This window comes from Micrasema longulum, unplaced genomic scaffold, assembly GCF_059751315.1.
Source record: "Micrasema longulum isolate JH-2025_06_02 unplaced genomic scaffold, ASM5975131v1 h1tg000411l, whole genome shotgun sequence".
Classification (NCBI taxonomy): domain Eukaryota; kingdom Metazoa; phylum Arthropoda; class Insecta; order Trichoptera; family Brachycentridae; genus Micrasema; species Micrasema longulum.
This window is the reverse complement of record NW_028277611.1, coordinates 896,889-916,728: the sequence shown is the minus strand read 5'-3', so window position 1 is coordinate 916,728 and position 19,840 is coordinate 896,889. Positions and strand designations below refer to the sequence as shown.

General features: G+C 31.9%; 1 protein-coding gene across 5 annotated transcripts in view; it reads right to left on the bottom strand.

The window, feature by feature from the left end:
- Pgant9 (polypeptide N-acetylgalactosaminyltransferase 9) overlaps positions 1-19,840 on the bottom strand; it is a 647,455-nt gene that overhangs the window by 379,214 nt on the left and 248,401 nt on the right. Inside the window, exon 1 of one of the 5 annotated variants that reach the window (XM_088226150.1) lies at positions 9,831-9,849. The exons of the other annotated variants lie outside the window; for them this stretch is intronic. The gene's annotated coding sequence lies outside the window, so the exon portion shown is untranslated. Of the gene's footprint in view, positions 1-9,830; positions 9,850-19,840 lie in introns of those variants that run through there. 5 annotated transcript variants of the gene reach the window in all.

The window sequence follows — 19,840 nt, the reverse complement described above, 5'->3', positions numbered from 1 at the left end:
TGTAACAAAAAAACACGTATTTCGTGCTTTATATTTAACAAACATTGCCTCTCCCAACTCACGTAGTGATAATTTAGATTAGTGCTGTTCAACGTGTCGCGCGATCTCATGTAGCATCCTCTCGCAAGAGTATTTTTTTTATTAAATGTATGAATTTCGCAGCTAACTAGAAATATTTTGAAAATGTTTTATAAACCCGACCACTACAATTTACAATCAAAATGACTTTTGAGGTCGTATTTATAGCATTTAAGCTGAGAGATTCCTAGTTTTCTCGGAAACAGCTTCAATTTCAATGGGTGGAAAGGTTTTCACGGTCACTGTTCATCATCAATATGTTTCTTTTTTGGACAATACCGCGAGTGCAGCAAACTGACAACATTATTAAATCGCAAGCTAGGAAGAAGATATTACCAGAGGAACTGCATACCTACCATATGTGCAGAATATTACTGACAGAATAGCAAAAGTGCTTAAAAAACAATATATAGCAACAACGTTTGGAAATATGGGAAAATAGAACCATTTATTAAACCTAAAATATAAGAATCCCCGGAAACGGAGGCCGTTTTTAAACTAAGTTGGCAAGGATGTTATAAAATGTACATAAGACAAACAGGGCGCACAGCAAAGGATTGATGAACACCAAAGAAAGTGTAAACTTGGGCACCCCAACAAATCCGCAAAAGCGGAAAACTTTTTACATAAACCCAGTAATTTTAGTGCACGAATAATAAAAGAGGCAATTAAAATACACAGATACCCAAATAACATCAACTAAGACGACGGGCTTGAAAAAAACTCAACATAGTTCCCAGCAATACATACTACAAAAACAAATAGAAATGTGCCGACTGCCGACTGCAACACGGTACAAATTACTCGTACAAATATATAGATACTTTTTTCTACAAAATACACAGTTTATTCTGAAGATGGCTCCTGCAATGGTAGCGGAAGAGTCGGAACAAATCCAACACAGGCGGTATTACCCAAAAAAGAAACATATTCAGTTTTAACTTCGATTCCGTCTGCCAAATTCCACGCGTCTCGCAGTTCAGACATAAACTGCCAACAGACTGCCAGGAAAGCGGAGAATCTGACAAGCGACGAAATAGTGCGAAAGATTATTGCTCGGTATTAGGAGCACATAATGCTAGAACGTAAATAATATTATGTACGGCGGAGTTACGTATACAACGCTTGTAAATCTGAATATAATATGTATGTATAATTAAACCCTCGAGCACAAAGAGTACGTATCATCCGTACACGTTTGTTCTACGTACGCTTATTGTGTTCGCCGAGAAGTTCCATTGTTGCAGGCTCTAGTAATCCAGTAAACCCCAAAACGACGAGACGCGAGCTTTATTAACAAACGAGATGGGAGATAGACCATTATGTCAGAGGAGATGTGCCTTTGTATCGAGGAGATAGACCATAGTAACGTTACTCGAGATGTGAGCCCGGCTCTAGAAGACGCTACGACATCGCGTTACATACAAACGTTGGGATTTGGACGATTTGTGCAAATAATTATAACGCTCTGATAATTATTTTAAATGTTTGATCATACTGTTTGTAATCTCTCCCTTGTTTCAACGTCAAATTTAGCCAGTTTTTAAGAAGAATATCAACACTCGAGCAAATAATTTTGTTGGGCTTTATGAAATTTCAATTGAAACGATTTGATAAGAAAAACGGTTGCTGCTATTTGAAAAAATTCCTAGACGCAAAATTTTAATGGCCATATCAGTGTTGGTAAAATTTGAAAATAAAATATTATTCGTGTACATTTAATACATCTACCATAAAAAATAATAAATCAAATCATCATAATTCCCTTTCCGCACCTAATGGTGCATAGGACACTGCATTTTCACACCATTCGCAGCGTATCTTAATCATTTTTGTTGCATAAAGGCAAGATGATCAGTCTCACGCTTCAGGTACTAGATCAGGGACTAAGAAATATTTTTGGTGTAAAAAACCCTTTTTTTTAAATAAATATTTCACATCAACCATATCGGGAATCGAACTTTAGACCTCTTGCATGGTAGGCAAACGCACTGACCATTATTTTACGAGACCGACATATTACAACAGAGATAGAGAACATTTTAGAGAAGTGACAAAAATTTGGACAAACTCAAAACATTGTTGACAAATCCACCAGGTCTAAGAAGAAGTATAAAAAATGAATCATTTAATTAGGTAAATCTCACCAGCAACAAAAAATTGTTCAGCTCTTTAACTTTACAAAAGCCAACAGGTGGAGTAATAGAAGGAAAATAGATGTTCAAATATAGACAGAATTGTGAATTTTACACAGTTTTAAGAGGCCACATTTGCACACCAGCATTTGACAGTTTATAAGCCCTGTGAATGTCTAAACTACTTTATTCCCTTCTCCAAAAAAATCTTAATCTCTGTTGGAAAATGTAAGTATGACCAGCTCCCTAAAATGTTGAATCCAGTCCTTGTCTACAAAAATTTGGTAAAACCCAGAACATAGCTTTTAAAATTAAAATTTAATGTCAAATACGCTAGAGAACATTTTTTTTCCCTGTTAAAAAGGCTAAATAATGCAGAGCCAACCATGCTTTAATATAAAAAAACTTATTTAAATTTCATAGTCTAAAGAAATAAATAATAAATACAAAAATTATTTTCGTAAAAATAAATAGTTAACCGTAATATCACCACTTCGATTATATAAAAATTCAATATATTAACTGAAATCTTAGCGAGAACTTATAAGTTGATTGGACATGATTTTAACAATTTTTAATATAACCGGTGTTTCGTCTGGATATAATCTGTTAAATTGGTTAATGCTGTTCTAATGAATTTGCTCGGAAAATGTAAGCGAAATGTTAAAAAATAGTTTCAAACAAAGTTTGACGTTTTAAAATAATTTAATCACACACCAAGCACTCCGTGCTACTATCATTTATTTGAAAATATGAAACATTAAAACAAACTCGTTTTACTTCGTTTTTAAACATTCCCGATTAAAACTTTCGAGCGAACAAAAACATTAGCTGAAATAGTAAACATTTGTTTTAATATCAAAATTCCTTAAATTGATGCATTTCATAACATTTCAATCTGACATTTACAATTTAAAAAATCATCTGCAGTGGTGCATAGAGCGCTGTATTATATTCCTGAATATTTACAAGATAATCTTAACCTTTCCGAGCCTAAACGTAAAAAAAAAATAAAAAAAATACTATGATTGTTATTAAAGTATTACTACAACTTACATTTTTTTTAATGTTTCGAGCTTTCTGCAAAATTCGTGCGTTTTTTTAAATAAAATACTTTTGCGAGAGGATGCTTTATGACATTGCGGTCCACTTGCTGCTATACGTTGAATTCCACTGATTTAAAATAACACAACCGTTAGTTGGGCGTTGGGAGAGAACATGTTATGACACCAAAACAACTTATGACACCAAAACAATTATACGCTAAAACAATCCCCACTTATAGATTCAAAAACTACTCTTACTCAAATGAAAGACATAACCCCCACAATACATCACATACAAATAATATAATCACTAGATCCTCAACACATAGACAACTTAAACAAATACAAACTAATACCACTTTCGGACAAAGAGATTTTGAGTATTATTCAATTAAAATCTATAACCTACTTCCACTATCTATTAAAGCAATTAGTTATGAGAAAATGTTTAAAAAGGCTATAAAAAAATGGATAGTGGAGCTAGGTAGAAGTAAAATGGATTGTCTCATTCGCCCATACCAATGCTGAATCAACTGCTCCACAACTGTATGGCTTATGTTAGGTTTTTGTTATTTTCATTGTGTGTTTTGTAATTTAAATAATATAAATGTACATAAATACCTAGTTTTTAAAACTGTCTGAATATTTGTTAATTATTTTTGTTTTTTAAGTAAGTCTTCTTTGTTTATTCTCAAATGTAATTAAAAAAAACTAAATTGTTAAGTGTCCTCGGTACGGGAAACCCCAGTGAGGTCACATTATTTTTATTATTAATTATAGTTTGTAAGCGAAAAATATGAATAAATAAATAAATAAAATAAAATATATGTGAAATCTAAAACATGACATCCGGATTTTCGTCGTTATTGCTAGAAATAACCGAATGTGATATGAACTGACCGATGCATAGAAGATCACTAAACTGTAGAGCGAGGAATTGTTATCATTGTTGTTTGCACGGGGAAAGAGCAAAGACAAATGTAAAATTTTGTTTTAAGAATTGGGCAGAAAATATGTTAACAATTTACCACAGAATTAAGAATAGTCCAGAAATCGCATACGCGCATCAAATAGAAGACGACTAAACTACTCTTAAAAGCAGTAATTTTCCCTTTCAACACATAAGTTTATTTGTAGACATTAGCTCAGTACGCAACTCCTGATTTGAATTCAATTATGCCGTGTTGTGTCGTTTTGAAGTATATATATATGTTTACATTTTTTTGGGATCTTAAAAAAACAGGATGGAATCGCATTTCATGTGCAAGTAGCAAATGCATGTGTAAGTAGCAAATGTATTACTTAAAAATTGAATTATTTTTCCATCTGCCAGATTGTCAAAGAAAACAAGATGGACATTTTGTTAGTGTTGCTAGGGTTGCTAGAATTGTCAATTTTTTTACGCTACTTTGCTCATCTAATGAGAGAACTCACGAAAATTTAATCACTCGGATTAAACAACGCCGTGGTGGACATTTGACCAAAATTATCTTTAAAACATCAAATATTATTTAACATGACGTAAAAATGTCCGTTTTAGGTACGTAAACTAAAATTTGTTCAATTTTTTAGGTCAAAATTTTTAAATTAAATTAATCTTCTTAAATGACTCTTTACTCATCTACTCTGTTGTGTCAATCAATATTTGCGAATGTACAATAACATTTTAGAGAAATCAACGAATTGCTTATTTTATAATATAATTATCTTACATTTGTGTTATGATTATGTTTTTAGTGATCTGGTAACTTTACGCCTCGACTTACCGCATTCGCGTGGTTAAAGTGGGGCAAAGTGGGGAGATTTTTGGTCACAGTCTAATGTATTAAAATATGATTCTACGCTCCTCTGGACTATTCTTAATTCTACGCAATTTCTATTCTGAACAATGTGCAAAAAATAAAATCAATAAATTTGATGATTTACAAAAAAGTAAGAAAATAACATACTCCTGGGGGATCCTAAATTTTCCCTCTAGGCCTGGATGAGTTAAAATTAAAGTGTTTCTCAATTGCAAGCATGCAATTTGTCAGCTGGTTCTTACATATTTTATCAATGTTACATATTGATAAATCAAATTTAGCATCGTTTGATTATCTGTTACATTAAGGAAAAGTGATCAGTCTTACGCTTCAAGTGCCAATCCAGGAACTGTGAAATATTGCAGTTCAAAAAAACTTAAAAATTGTAATTACACGTCCAGGAATTGGAAATGTCAGAAATCAAACCCAGGACCTCAAGATTGGTAGGTAGTAACCACTACACGACGAGGCAGACATATCTTCACTCGATCGCCTTAATTAGGATTTTTACCTGAGAGCAGCCGTGGAGTCAAAACCACTCGTCCAGGTTTCTGGTTGTAAATCAATCACAGAACTGAAATATTTATTTTGTGTAGAGTGAAAAAAATACAGGTAAATTTAAATAACCATTTTTTTTTTAAATTATATCATTTTAAACGACATTTTTAGAAAAGGTCGGGCCATCAAATATTCAATAATCTGCTCAAAGTGCTTGGCTAGTTTCCTAAAAGAAGTTTTGCTGACAATCCATATAGAAATTCCGATATTACTTCTTGTTCCATTTCAATTTCAACTGTCACAACTTTTCTTTACTTTTTGATATTATCATAAAATTATTTTAAATTGAAGAAATCGTTAGATTTCATTTCATTTTTCAATCTTTTCAGGAATAAAATATTTTAATACTTAGAAAGAGTACGAAAGAAAAAATAAGAGGAAAATTTTTAACAAGCGAAAAAAAAAATCTTTCATAATGTGAAGTTTATATTTACATAATTTACCTTTGACTCAATGTTCGAAAAAACTCTCTCTGATTACTGTGTGGTTACCTGAGGTTACATTAGGTCGACCGCATGTAATCTGAGGTTAGGAAATGATCGCCTGATAATCACTGTGTCTTTCATTATGGAAAAATTATATGCGTATCTTGCTAAGCGATCTTATTATATTTTCATATCTTTCTTTCAAATAAATGTTTTTATACAAGTATATCGTCTCAAAGTGTTCAATATTTTAAATTATCTGATTTACCTTAATTTGTTTATGTTTATAAAAAAATTGGTTATATTTATAATAGATGCAGAGAAATAAACTGTTAAAGCCCGTTGTTTAAAAAAATGCATGCGTGGCGGTGTTGGGTCAAATTAGACCCAGTTTTAAATATTGCTTTTCAGGGATTTTGGTGAGCTTTATAATATCATTATTTCATCACAATATGCTCTGAATCATGAAAAGACGCGTAGACGCGTATGTAGAATTTTTCATAATTTAGCCAAGGTAAATATCTAATAAAATATAATTCTTTCATAAACGATCATTTACAATAGATCTAATCGGTTCCATCTCCGGTAGGTATAAGTTATTTCGTTAAGTGCAATTTGCAACGCCGAAAGAGGTAACAAGGGATATTAATTGCAAAGTAAGCTTGATTCATTTCAATTTCTGGTCAGATTAAACTATTGTTTTCTCTAGCCAAAGTGTCTTTTTTTACAATAAGGAAGTTCAGTGTCTTTTTTACCCTCAGCCAATTTTTTTTTTATCATTTTAATATATCGTATTTTCAGCGCTATGATTTTTTAAAGTTTGGGATTTCTGAAATAACTCCGCGAGTGACGTTAAAGGTTCTTCTCCGTCAGTTCTCCCGATTTGTTCGTTTACGGCAAGCAAACCGGATATCCATCATAGCTCTCATATCATAAGTTGGTTCATATGAACCAGTGACGTTGTTCAAAGTTTTTATAAAAATATTTTATATTTTTTTTTTTCTTACATTTTCAAAAAACTCTGCATTACAACTTAATGCTTTAATTTTTACCGCGCGCAAGAAAACATTTTTTGTATCCGATTTCCCTGAGGGCTGAAGTTAATCATGCAGGTGCGGATATGGATTTTATGATGAAGACCATAAAAAATATTATTAAGGTTTTCTGCACAAATCAAGATAAGTATTGCAATGATTTACAATATTATGTCATACTTACTGGATTTTTTGTTCTGGTTGTGTAATTGTGTACCTCATTAAATAATATAGTCAGATATAAGTAACATCATTTCACATCATTACAACAGTAGCATTATGACTGACGATTAAACTTAACACGAATAGTTAGGTCGATATTTAAGCTGCCGTGCAGAGCCTAAACCGCCGCAACTCACATTCGGTTGTTTTTGAGTTATTTATTGATTCGTAATCAGCTTTTAATTACCTAGAAGTGTATCCAACCCTCTTTTTAGGTTGTTAATCAAATACTTATCCATGAAGTAACATCAAGTTTTTTTGCAAATAAATGATTAAAATCCTAACGAAAATGCGTTTTTTTTTAATATTGGCACTCCAAAGGTTTTTTTAATCATTTTTGACACTATAATTTTATAAATAAACTATATTTTTGAAAATTAAATTAATTTGTGTTTTACGTCAAACTGTTTATACACAAAGTAGTTTCGATTTAAGGTAATTTATAAACAAATACGTTTATTTCTATTTTTATATATATTTAAATTTTTAATCTTTTTTTTCTATTGAATATGTACTGTAACTTGAATTATAAAAATTAAACTTTTATTTTATTGGTTGGTTGGAAGAAATTGCCATTTGGCAATAAGCCCGCCAATGTACAAATAATCATTATGTACAAATAGTTAAATAAATAAAAAATAAAATAAAAAAAGTATGTATTTGGTATCAGTTTTTACTTAAAACCAACTAAAATGCAGTAAACCTTATGAAATACTACATTTTATGCTGTAATAATTACTATAAGTCACAAAAAGTTTTTTTTTTTGTTGCAGCATCAATCATTTTAGTACTACATTTTAACTCGATTTAGGCAAGTTTTTGTTTGCAGTGAATGATTCGAATTAAAAAATTAAAAAACTTTTTTTAGTAACTTATTTGACATTTTTTTTTTCGGAATTAAACGTAGTTTTGCAGAAAGCATCCGGTCCACAATTTTGAAAAAAAAACGATAAGTATTGGTGTTATCGGATGCAGTAAGGTCGATTCTACGTTCTGCTAAAAACATTTAGGCCACTTTCATATAAAAAAAAGTTTAATAATCCCCCACTGAAAATAGTGTCGATCACAAAAACGGCAGTTACTCAATTTGCATAAAACGCCTCTACAACACTAGAAAAGTCTTACGGTACTGAAAATCATTAAAACTGGCAAAATAAATCATTGAATTCTTCAACAATATTTTGAGTTTGTCTAAAACTTTTATTGACAAAGACTGGATTCAACTCCCTGGGGAGCTGTTTATACTAACATATTACAAAAGAGATGAAGAACATTTAAGAAAAGGTAATAAAGAAGATAAGGCAAGCTCTTTAACTTCACAAACATCAGCAGATGAAAGAATGGAAGGAATATAGATGTTCAAATATGGGCAGAATGGTGAATGTTCCTCAGTGTGTAAAGTGGCCACTTAAACCAGCCATTTACAGGTCATAAGCCCTGTAGATGCCTAGAGTTCTATATTACTCTTCATCTCTATTATAATATGTTAACATTAGATTCTTGTTTGTTATATGAAAAAAAACTCATGTATTCATTGTTTATCATTTGTCAAAGTCAAAAACATTTGAACTGTTGTGTAGATTTGATTATTCACTCTTTTCATAAAAGTTTTAGTACCTCAGTTTCTATGGCTGGCGGCTTTTTGCATAACTAAGTTCAATTATTGATTGTTATCATCATGGCCTTATGAAGAAATGTAAAACAGATTAAGTTGTTTGCGTTTTTCTCGAAAGTGGATTTTTTTGAGTAAGGGCAGTTTAGGAATTGCGCGGCAGTGAGGTATACAGTGACTGAAATGTGAAATTGAATTTGAAAATTAATTAATTAATTTTTAAAATTTCAAGAGAATTAATTGCAGGAGCTTACGTAAAAAAAGCGAAAATGCCTTTTCTGTCATGGTATGTGCCCTTGTTACAGGAATTTTATTTAAAAAATTATTTCATCATCTCAAATAAAATACATAAAAAACACTCTTAATGCATTTAAACTACTCCAAAATAATTCAATTATCAATGTAATTTTATCAAACTTTAGGAATATTTCAAGACGCTAAAGTCGCTTATCTTCATAATAAAATGTTTTGACTAGGTCGGCGGCAGCGCGCTATAATGACTGCTATATTAATTTATTTGTCTTTTTGAAAAAATACTTTGAGTTGGACGCACGTCGGTTCGAATTGTATTTTTAAATAAGTATAACGCGGGGTATAGGACTGTGCAAGTACATAAAATACCTAGCGTCGCGTTGGCGGTCCGCTAGTTTGAGTATTGGGCCATAAAATACTGTGACAGTTCACGGTTCAATGTACGCAATCGTATACATATTATGTGAAGTGTGTGTGGGACACAATCTAAGTAAATTAATCGCGTTTTCTAATTAAGAGATAATGATCGTATGTTATGTTATTAATAACTATTTAGAAATTGTCAGTATGTGCGGAGAAGGAAATTGTCTAGGGAAATTATAAATCGCTCTCAGGATATGTAGACGAGCAAGAGTTGGCATTTATTATATAAATAAGAAATGTTACAAGTATAAAACTCGTGGCAGAGTAGTCGTCGTAGAGGGAAGCTCGTCGTTACGATCTGCCTCCATCCGCTTCTCCCTTCGGCGCTTCCGGGGGCCTCCTGAAGAGGGACGCCAGTCGCTTCTGTTACCAAGTCTGTCCATCTGGTGGGACTTCTCCCGCGAGATCGCGTTCCGTCTACTCGTACTTGTACCACTAATCTTTCCACATTATTTCTTTGCCTCGAAACGTAGCCGAAGGACCTGAGAACGCGGATTTGTAGAGTGAAAGAAAGGCGCCGCGTCGGACTGATTATGACAAACTAAAATGGACGTTTTGTTGTCCCTTTTACCGCAACTCAAAACTTAACTGAATTGATTGTTTGTTTTTTGAAAAAATATCAAAATTGAATTTTCCGTTTGTACCTTTTGCGTTTTTTAAAAATAGTTTTCCTGTATGTGCACCGTGCGTCCGAAGACGGCATATAAAACTCAATTTCATCATCAAACACCTCATTAAACACCTCATAAAACTGCATCAAAAGAAAGTATTTAGTCTAACGCCTCAGGTCCGAGTCCATGAACATGAAATATTGTCATGAGTATGGAATCACCTTTTTAATCAATATTCATGTTGGAAGGTAGCATGATAGGCGGACGTGCCAACCAGTACACTACCTGGAAAACTTTTCTAAATCGATTCCCTTATTTAGGAACCTGAAAACAGCCACCGAGTCAAAAACACACCTTAAGATTATGGTTCTATTTCACACAGAACTGTATACCAAATTCGCCCGGACGCAGAAATTATATTTTAATCACTTACAAAAAATAAAACTCAATTTGCGCAAAGGAAATGCGTTGTTAAAATATTTAACGTTATTTTAGTTTTATAATGTTTCAAGAAATATTTATTTATTATTATTTATACAATCGTGACGCGAAACTGAGACATAGCTGTGGTTGTATTCTGAATCTTCTCTACCCCCTAGAGAGTGATTAATTTGAAGATTATTATTTTTCAATTGCGACGACACTTTGCTTCATATAATGGCCACACTGATGATTAAACGTTAAATGGTGTATAAAACTGCCTTAAAAACAAAAATTTAATTAATGTGGTTTGGTCATTTCCTAAAATGTGTTTTTAACAACGCTTAAGGTCGCAATAATGTTCTAAATGAAAATAATCATGTGATTGTTTGATTTCACGGATTAATATTTTTTGACGTTTATCACCAGTGTGGTCATATATGAATAACAAATAAGTACCCTTAAATTAACTACTCTCTAAGGGAAAGAAAAAATTCACAATTGCACCCCTGATCCTTGAAAACGCTTATCTCAACACCATGAGGCAAACAATATTATTTTGAATTTTATTATTTTAATTAAATACTTTTCCGCGCGATGCGTAGGTAGGTACTTTTATTTTTTAGTACTAAGATTTCAAAGCTGCGATAAAGTTATAAGATTCTGCTTTTTCGGAGCCAATCTGACTTTATTTCCGGTTCAATTATGGTTTAACGATCATGTCATTAGTGGTTTCAATTAAGTCTGGCTTTTAATTTGCTGGATCCCTTCACATTATTATTTATGCTAGATTAGATTATAAAATACTTACTTTTACCCGAGGCTTCGTTCACGTGGTTTTAGGTATTGAATTTGTTGTGTCGTTCATCAATAAGAGTTTTCGTTTATCAGCAAGAATTTCACCGATGAAACAATATATTTTATCGAGATCGAAAGTAGCTTGGTCTTTCAACTATCGCTATAAAAGAAGTACGATGATCCGTTAGTCTATGGAGACGTTGCATCGTTATTTGGTTAACAAATTCGAAATCCTACTACAAAACAAAAACGAAAAGCAATCGAATTTACCATAGACAACAATGTTTTGAGTATGTCCAAATGTTAGACAGGCTAGATTTTCTCCCTAGGGAGTAATTTCGGGCGTAAGTATAGCCTGTGAGCTCGCCAATACATGACAGATGACATTAACATAACCATAGAAAAACATAGCAGTTGAGCTCTCAGAAGTAAAGCAACGTGAATGCAGCAATGCTTGAACTACATGTCAATAATAAATAATATTATTTGGCCATACGGAACTTTAAAGCGCACCTTGGTTTAATTACTAATAGTATTTTATCGGTTAGGTAGGTGTATTTTAAAAAAATGTTGCGTACCTAAAAAAAGCACAAATAATTATGTTTTTGTAAATGATGTCAGTAGCGACACTCAGAGAGTGGCTTTGTGACGTTTTGACATTTTTTATAAGAAATTCATGGCGTAGCCGAAATACTGTTATAAAAACGAGGATGTTTTTGTTGATTGACGTTAGCAGGCGCTACCCAGGGGCGACTTTGTGACGTGAGAAATTATTTAAAAAAAGAGATTCATGGCGTAGCCGAAATATTGTAATTAAAACGAGGATGTTTTTGTTGATTGACGTTAGCAGGCGCTACCCAGGGGCGACTTTGTGACGTGAGAAATTATTTAAAAAAAGAGATTTATGGCGTAGCCGAAATATTGTAATTAAAACGAGGATGTTTTTGTTGATTGACGTTAGCAGGCGCTACCCAGGGGCGACTTCATGACGTGATGAAATTATTAATTTAAATATTTTTTTTCATTTTACATAGCGTAGCCGAGATAAGAAATTGCGTGGTGTTTCGAAATTTAACCGTGTAGGTAGCCGCCTAGTTACAATATTATTTTTGTATTTGTATAACTCCTGTTTTATAATGTTTATGTATTTATCGCTATAAGAATTAAACTAAAGATAGTTTTTACTTTTAATCGCTATCCGTTTTTTAAATTATGTTTGTAACACTCAGTAATATTTATTTTTCAAGTATTCAATGTTATTTTTGCATTTTAATTAATATTGTTAATATAAAGCGTATTTTTATTTATTCGAATTTACTAGACTGTTTTTATTAGAAAAAAAAAATGCATATTTCTCTATGTATTTTTCTGTTATAAACAATCTATTAAAATAATACACATCAAATTTCCATTGTCTGTTGATTTTTTTTGCAATCTTCTTTTTTTTCGATGGTTAAAACTCAAGGAAATTCAAAGACAATATTTTTTTTACTGTCATATATTGGCGAGCTCACACGCTATACATAGCCCTAATTTCGATGTTAATTTGTTGTAACAGAGAGGGAAAACATTATTTAAAATAGAATATTGAATTCTAGGCATTTACATGGCTTATGACCTGTCAATATTTGTTTTTTTTTTACTTTTTTATGTCTACCGGTTACGATACGTACCCGTCTTTTCGTCAGTACACTAATAAAACCGACATGCAAAACCCTCTTTACTCCTTCACTATAGTTGATGCACAAAAAAATAAAACCAACACGAAATGCAGTTAAATAAGCAGCCTTAAATTGGTTTGTGAAAATATTTCATGTTGTGGGTTAAAAAGTTGAATAAAGAAGGAGGTGATGAAGGGAGGGATGTGAGTTGAATTAGATAAGGGAGACCATCACAATGAAACATCGTAAAATAGACTATATTAAAAGGTTGTTTGACTATCGATCAAAGGAATATTATTTTTTAAAGTTTTTTCTTATGTAAAATATTTCAATTTTATTATCTTTTAATATTGTATTATTTTTATTTCATATTTCAACTCCTGTATCTTTATAAAAGACATGATTAAAATTGATCAAGTGGTTTGCGAATTCGGAGAGTTTTTTATTGTAAAAACACCTCATATGTTCTTTAAAAGATATTTTTTAATGTTCTTTTAACTTAAACTAAAGAATAAAAATTTAATTTTAATTGGTAAACACCTGATTATTTTATAAAGTACTTTAACGTATGTATCTCTCGAAACCGATGGATAAAGTAAAGTCGGTACGTGGCCATATACAAATATTTAATAACATTTAGTAAAATATTTGAACTTAAATTAAATGCTTTCAATATAAATAATATCAAATATAACACTTTTTTGAAGAAAATATAATGTTTAAAAGGAAATAATTTTAATAACCCTTACACCAATTAAATAAAAAATCTTTTAATGTCAATTCATGCAAAATCCCATTGCAGGGGTCATTATTATAACAATCGATTAAAATAAAGCCAGACATCTGAATTGTGTTTTTAAAAGCGCAATCAAATGCACTAACAATCATTCAAAATGCAGATTTAGATAAAAAATGCCATTTTTGAATTTTATTTTTTTATACAAGAGTTGCTTTATTATTGACCTTGCTTATAATATACTAGGTTTAAAACATTTAATCAATCAATTTACTTTAAGTTTATTCTGTTCCAAACCTAATTAAAAACTGTATAATAGGTAGATGTCAATTTGTGCAAAATCCCATTGTAGGGGTCATTATTATCTCGATCGATAAAACAAATCCAGGCATCTAAAATTGTATTTTTAAAAGCGCAATCAAAAACACTTACAATCATACAAAATACAGATTTAAACAAAAATTCCATTGAGATAAAAACATCTAATCAATCAACTAACTTATAGTGTGTTTTGTTCCGAACCTTATTAAAGACTGTATAATAGGAAATAGTTAACAAATTTGATACAGTTAAATAATTGCTTTATTTGTACAATAACAAAAGAAACAAACAAAAAATCACGACGGATTAACTGTTGTTCCTTTGTTTAACGACGATGATGGACAAATTAAAGGCGAGTTTCTTCATGCATCAGTAATCAATATGAAATTTGTTATTCTACAAAGCAGGAAAAAACAGCAAAGGTCGAAACTTTGTTTCGAATGTGGCATGAAACTCAATCAAAGTTATATATATATAATAGGACTGTGTTACGTATTTATAATTTTTTATTTTATTTATTTATTCACACTCTTTATCAAAATACAATTCCATGTTCACTTTGCCCAGCTAACAAGGGTACATACCCCGTTCCAAGCTAGGCAATTACATTTTAATATATTATAATAGTTAACAAATTAATATAGAGCACAGACAAACAAAATATAAACTTATTCGGATACACATTTTGATTCATATACATACAGACATACACATATATACACACACATATATATATACACATATATACACATGTACATACACACATACGTACATACATCCATGCGTATACACATACACACATTCATAAAAAACATAGACAATTTATTTATGCGAAACTTCATGGTTGTCATCTATAAATATATATATTTTTTTTAATTATTCCTTATTTTTTATATTTTATTTTTGACATCCAGTAAGGTTCTCCAATCCGTGGCATGCATCAATTTTTCTGACTCCCTACGACCAATGTCATGAAAGAGCGAGGTCAACACCTTCCGTAACTTGACAACACTCCCGTCTTTCCACGATTCTGGCAAAAGGTTATGGACCTTTTTGCCTACGTTATAGTGTTGTCTCGATGCCAGAACAGTGTTGACCCCTTCACTAAGTATCAGATCCCTATAAGAGTATCTTGTATTATGGTTGTGGTTGACGCTTGGGTAAATGTCTCTCTTTATGTGTGTAACCACTATCGTTCTCAATATATACTGTTGAATAATATTCAGTACTCTGAATTAAAGCTGTTGTCCGTTTAATGCGTTATTATCTACTTGAATCGAGATTAAAAACGCATTGATTTGTTTTTAGATAGGAAATACGGAAATTGGAATATGTTAGCTTGCAAAACTTTAAGGCTTTAAAGTTAAAATTAAAATTCTGTTTACTTAATACATCTGTAATATTGTATGCAGAAATATTTCGCAGTTTGTTGAATGTTTGAAGACGTATAATAAATTTAATGACATGGTGGATGATGTAAATTATATTATATTAGTTACTGCAGGAAGAGAGAACGAAGAAATAATTAATGTATATTTGAATGTTATATGTCACGATGAAACTATTATCTCAGGCATGGAAAATAATATGGTCTGTATTTATGAGTAGTAAATTAAATACATGCAATTTATTTAAAACATTCCATATTTACGAGTACGTATAAAAAAATGTAGGTAGTTTAATGAAGTCCAAGGGTCAAGTACCCAAACTCCAGCAAACTTTCAAAAGTAAGATGAAAATTTTAACTGAGATGAAGAATGTTTTTGAGACGGTAATTAATTATAATTAAAGTCGGCTTCGTGATGTAATAGTGAGCGTAGTTTGCCTACCGCGCAAGAAGTCTCTCCAAGAAGACATATTAATATAAAAGGGTATTTTTACACCAGAATATTTTTTGGTCCCTGGACTAGTACCTGAAGCGTATGACTGATCATCTTACCTTCATGTAACCAAAAAATGATCAAGATATAGTGTGATTGGTGTATCAATGCAGTGCCCTATGCACCATTAGGTGCGGTAAGGGAATGATGATGATAATGATGATAAATTATGAAAAATACTGTTGTAAGTTGGTTTTAAGATGTTTTTCAAGCATTTTTAATACGCGACCCCTTTACGAGTAAAAAAACCTTGCGACCCCCCAGTACCTTGATTTAATTATCCTATTTGTACCACCGGCTCCTGTTAACTTGTATATTAAGTTAATAAATAATATGATAAGTCTGACATGGTAAACGAGTGATAATAATTATGACAGCCCGCGCATCGGAACCATTGCCGCGATTATGAACGCTGTCTTTGTCGGTACATATCGAGACAAGGACTGGATTCAACTCCCTGGGGAGCTGTTTATTGTTTATACATTTTGGACAAACTCAAAATATTGTTGATAAATTACCTGGTCTATGAAGAAGAATAGGAATTGAAAAAATAATATTTTCAGGCGTTGCCTAGTATGTAGGTGAAATAATTCAATTAGATGAATCTCACCCGCATAAATAAAGGTTTCAGCTCTTTAACTTCACAAACATCAACAGATGAAAGAATTAAAGGAATATAGATGTTCAAATATAGGCAGAATGGTGAATGTTACACAGTGTGTAAAGTGGCCACTTAAACCAGCCATTGACAGGTCAGAAGCCCTGTAGATGCCTAGACTTCTATATTACTTTTTCTTAAATGTTCTTCATCTCTGTTGTAATACGTTAATATAAACAGCTCCCCAGGGAGTTGAATCCAGTCCTTGTCTACAAAAATTTGGACAAACTCAAAATATTGTTAATAGTAAAGGGTTAAAAATAAATGACATGGAAATATTTCACATTAGGAAAGCTTTAAAAAAGAATACAATCAAACAACCTTTCAATATGGCCCATTATACGATGTTCCATTATGATGGTCAAACTATACCTATTAAACTCAAGCCCCTCCCTTCATCCCCTCCCTTTCTTTTTTTAACTATTTCTCCCACAACATAAAATATTTTCTTAACGTAGTTAGTGCATGTAAGGGTTGCTTATGTAAATTTTTGTGCAAAAACTAAGGTAAAGTGTCCCTACGAAACTAGTAGACGTAGAAAAGTCAGTAAGTGGTTATATATAAATATTTATGAACATTTAGTGCAACAGCATTAAATTACAATACTAAGCACATAAACAGATACCGTTATAAAAATTTATGACATTTAACATGCTTACTCTGAAAGAATACGTACAAAAATTCTTATGAAATCTTCACGTATAAATGTGGATTCATTACAAAACGTGGTGGCATTTCAAGCAAATTAAGCAATTTTTCAAACTGTAACATAAAAGATTAAAGAAGTAATATTAATGGCGTTTTAATTTCACACCAATAGGCGCAGTCAGCGTTCTTCAGAAGATGGAGAGTCGTTTCAACACCCGACCCACAAATTTGCCGGTTTTTTTCAATCATCAAATTATATTCTATAAGTTAATCCACGCCTTCGTGTTCTACATTTCCAAGAAGGTTATCGTTAGTGATAGATTCGCACGAAATAACTTGATGACAATGCAAATTGAACAAGAAAAGTGTCTACCTTACGTAATACTATTCTTCTGTGTTACCGAAAAAAATATCAAACATACATGGAAGTAGATTTAAATGATTATTCATTTTTTTTTTTTACTTTTTCTAAAACGTGTTTCGTTGAATTATTTTTATTTTGTCTGCAAAAATATCTGCCTAAAAACAAAGAACACTCAATAATAAGCAGTCATTTTTTTTTTTTAAAATACATGCTTGGTAATTTAAAAGCAATATTGTAATACACATATTATTATTGGGTAGAATATTTAAATAATGAAATATTTTAAGCAAATGAGAGAAATACCGTTAATACCGAAAACCTGATGCCCTATAAAGTAGGCAAGCGTGGTCAAGGCAATCAGGAGGCAATATATGGCCCCGCCAACCGTGTCGCCTCCGCTTGATGACAGTTATCACCGGAGTTTGCTGCGTTTGTTCTCTTATTATTTCAATCCTCACAAAGTCAAACCACTGCACACGCACACCCAAGATTTTTTAGACACCTATTATTAAAACTTAGCATTTTGCTGTTTTGGGCCCTAGCGAAGTGCCACGAATCACGTCCGTGGAGGAAAATAGGTGTCATGCTGTGTGATACATGAAATGTGTTATTATGAAAGTTTATGCGATATATTAATACGACCTGATCAATATTTATTACTTGTGAAGATAAGGTCAGTGAGAAACTACCCATAATTTCTAAGTTAATCGAAATTCTAGGCTTTTTAAAGTAAATCTAACACATTACGTATTTTTCGCGGAAGGATTCCGAGCACGTTTTTTTAATCGTTTGAAATGTGTTTTTTTTTCTTCTTCGGCTAAACGGGCTCCTTTCTTATCTTTCCCATAACTCTCCGACTACATCCATAGCTGCCTAACTTTCCCCAGTATCTTTAAAAGCAAACAGAATAAGAATGAGCAATTCTTAGGGGATTTCTCCTTCTACCGAACACGCGATATTAATTCTGTATGATTTTCCAATTTCCGCCAGGAGATAGATATTGCGGCATAATTCCAGGAAGGGTTGAAACTAATCGGGACTCTTTGACTGGGGACAGTGGAACAGAAAGGGATGATGATCTAAAATTACCCTCCTGTGGAATTACAATGTGGATTACAAGTGGAGTGAAAGACCGTAATAAAGAACTAAATCCGGAGAGACCACTTCAAGGGGCAAGCAATGAACACCAGAGAAAATAATTAGTATTGGCCACACACATTAAATATTACATTGGAGCAAGTAAAATATATTTTGGCACAAAACCATTTCGTAAAATGGCATAAAATTTAAATGAAGTATTTTGATGCAATTAAAATGTTAATTGACAGATCACACTACAAAATAAATTAATTCAAAAATCAAATGAATAAAAAAGACGTAATTTTGAATAGTAAAAATTGTTAGTCTAGGAACCATAAACCCAAACAAGTTAATTCAGATAAGTATCAATTTCGAAACACAAACTATTCTCGGATAGAAATCCTGAAAAAATCAATAAGGTAGAGATAAATCCGACTCGTAGTGCAGTTGTTGGCACGTTTGCCTGTCATACTTAGAAGTCTAAAGTTCAATCCCTTTAAGGGTCGTCGTGAGATATCTGTTTAAACGCTTAAAAGGCTGCGCTAAATAGTGTTGAAGTTCAGACACTAGAGAATAAAACAAAAACATGGAGAAAAACAAAAACTTAATTAAGGACTGTTTTAGCAAAAAAATACAATCATAAATACGCCGTTCGTATGTCTCGAGGTGTAGTGATCAGTGCATTTTCTTACCATTCAAGAGGTTTCGGAATCGATTCCCAACATGGTTGACATTAAATATATTTATTTATTTATTTTGATAAAATTATTAATAAATTTATCAGTGAAACTTTTTGGTTTAGTTTACTATTTTATTATTTTGACCAACGAGTGCTTTGACCTAAGTAGGCGTCTTCAAGACTGGTGAATTGTTTACAACGTTTACAGTTTTCATATTATTCTTAAGATATTTTGGAGATAAGAAGATCAAATGAGTATTTTAACAGGGGACATAAAACATAAATATTTACAACTAGTTTGCCAAACAGTTTATTTGTGGAGTTTTTAGACCAAAATTAGGACTAAGCATTTATTATTTATTTATATAAACGCCCAATGGGCATTTTTATGGACACA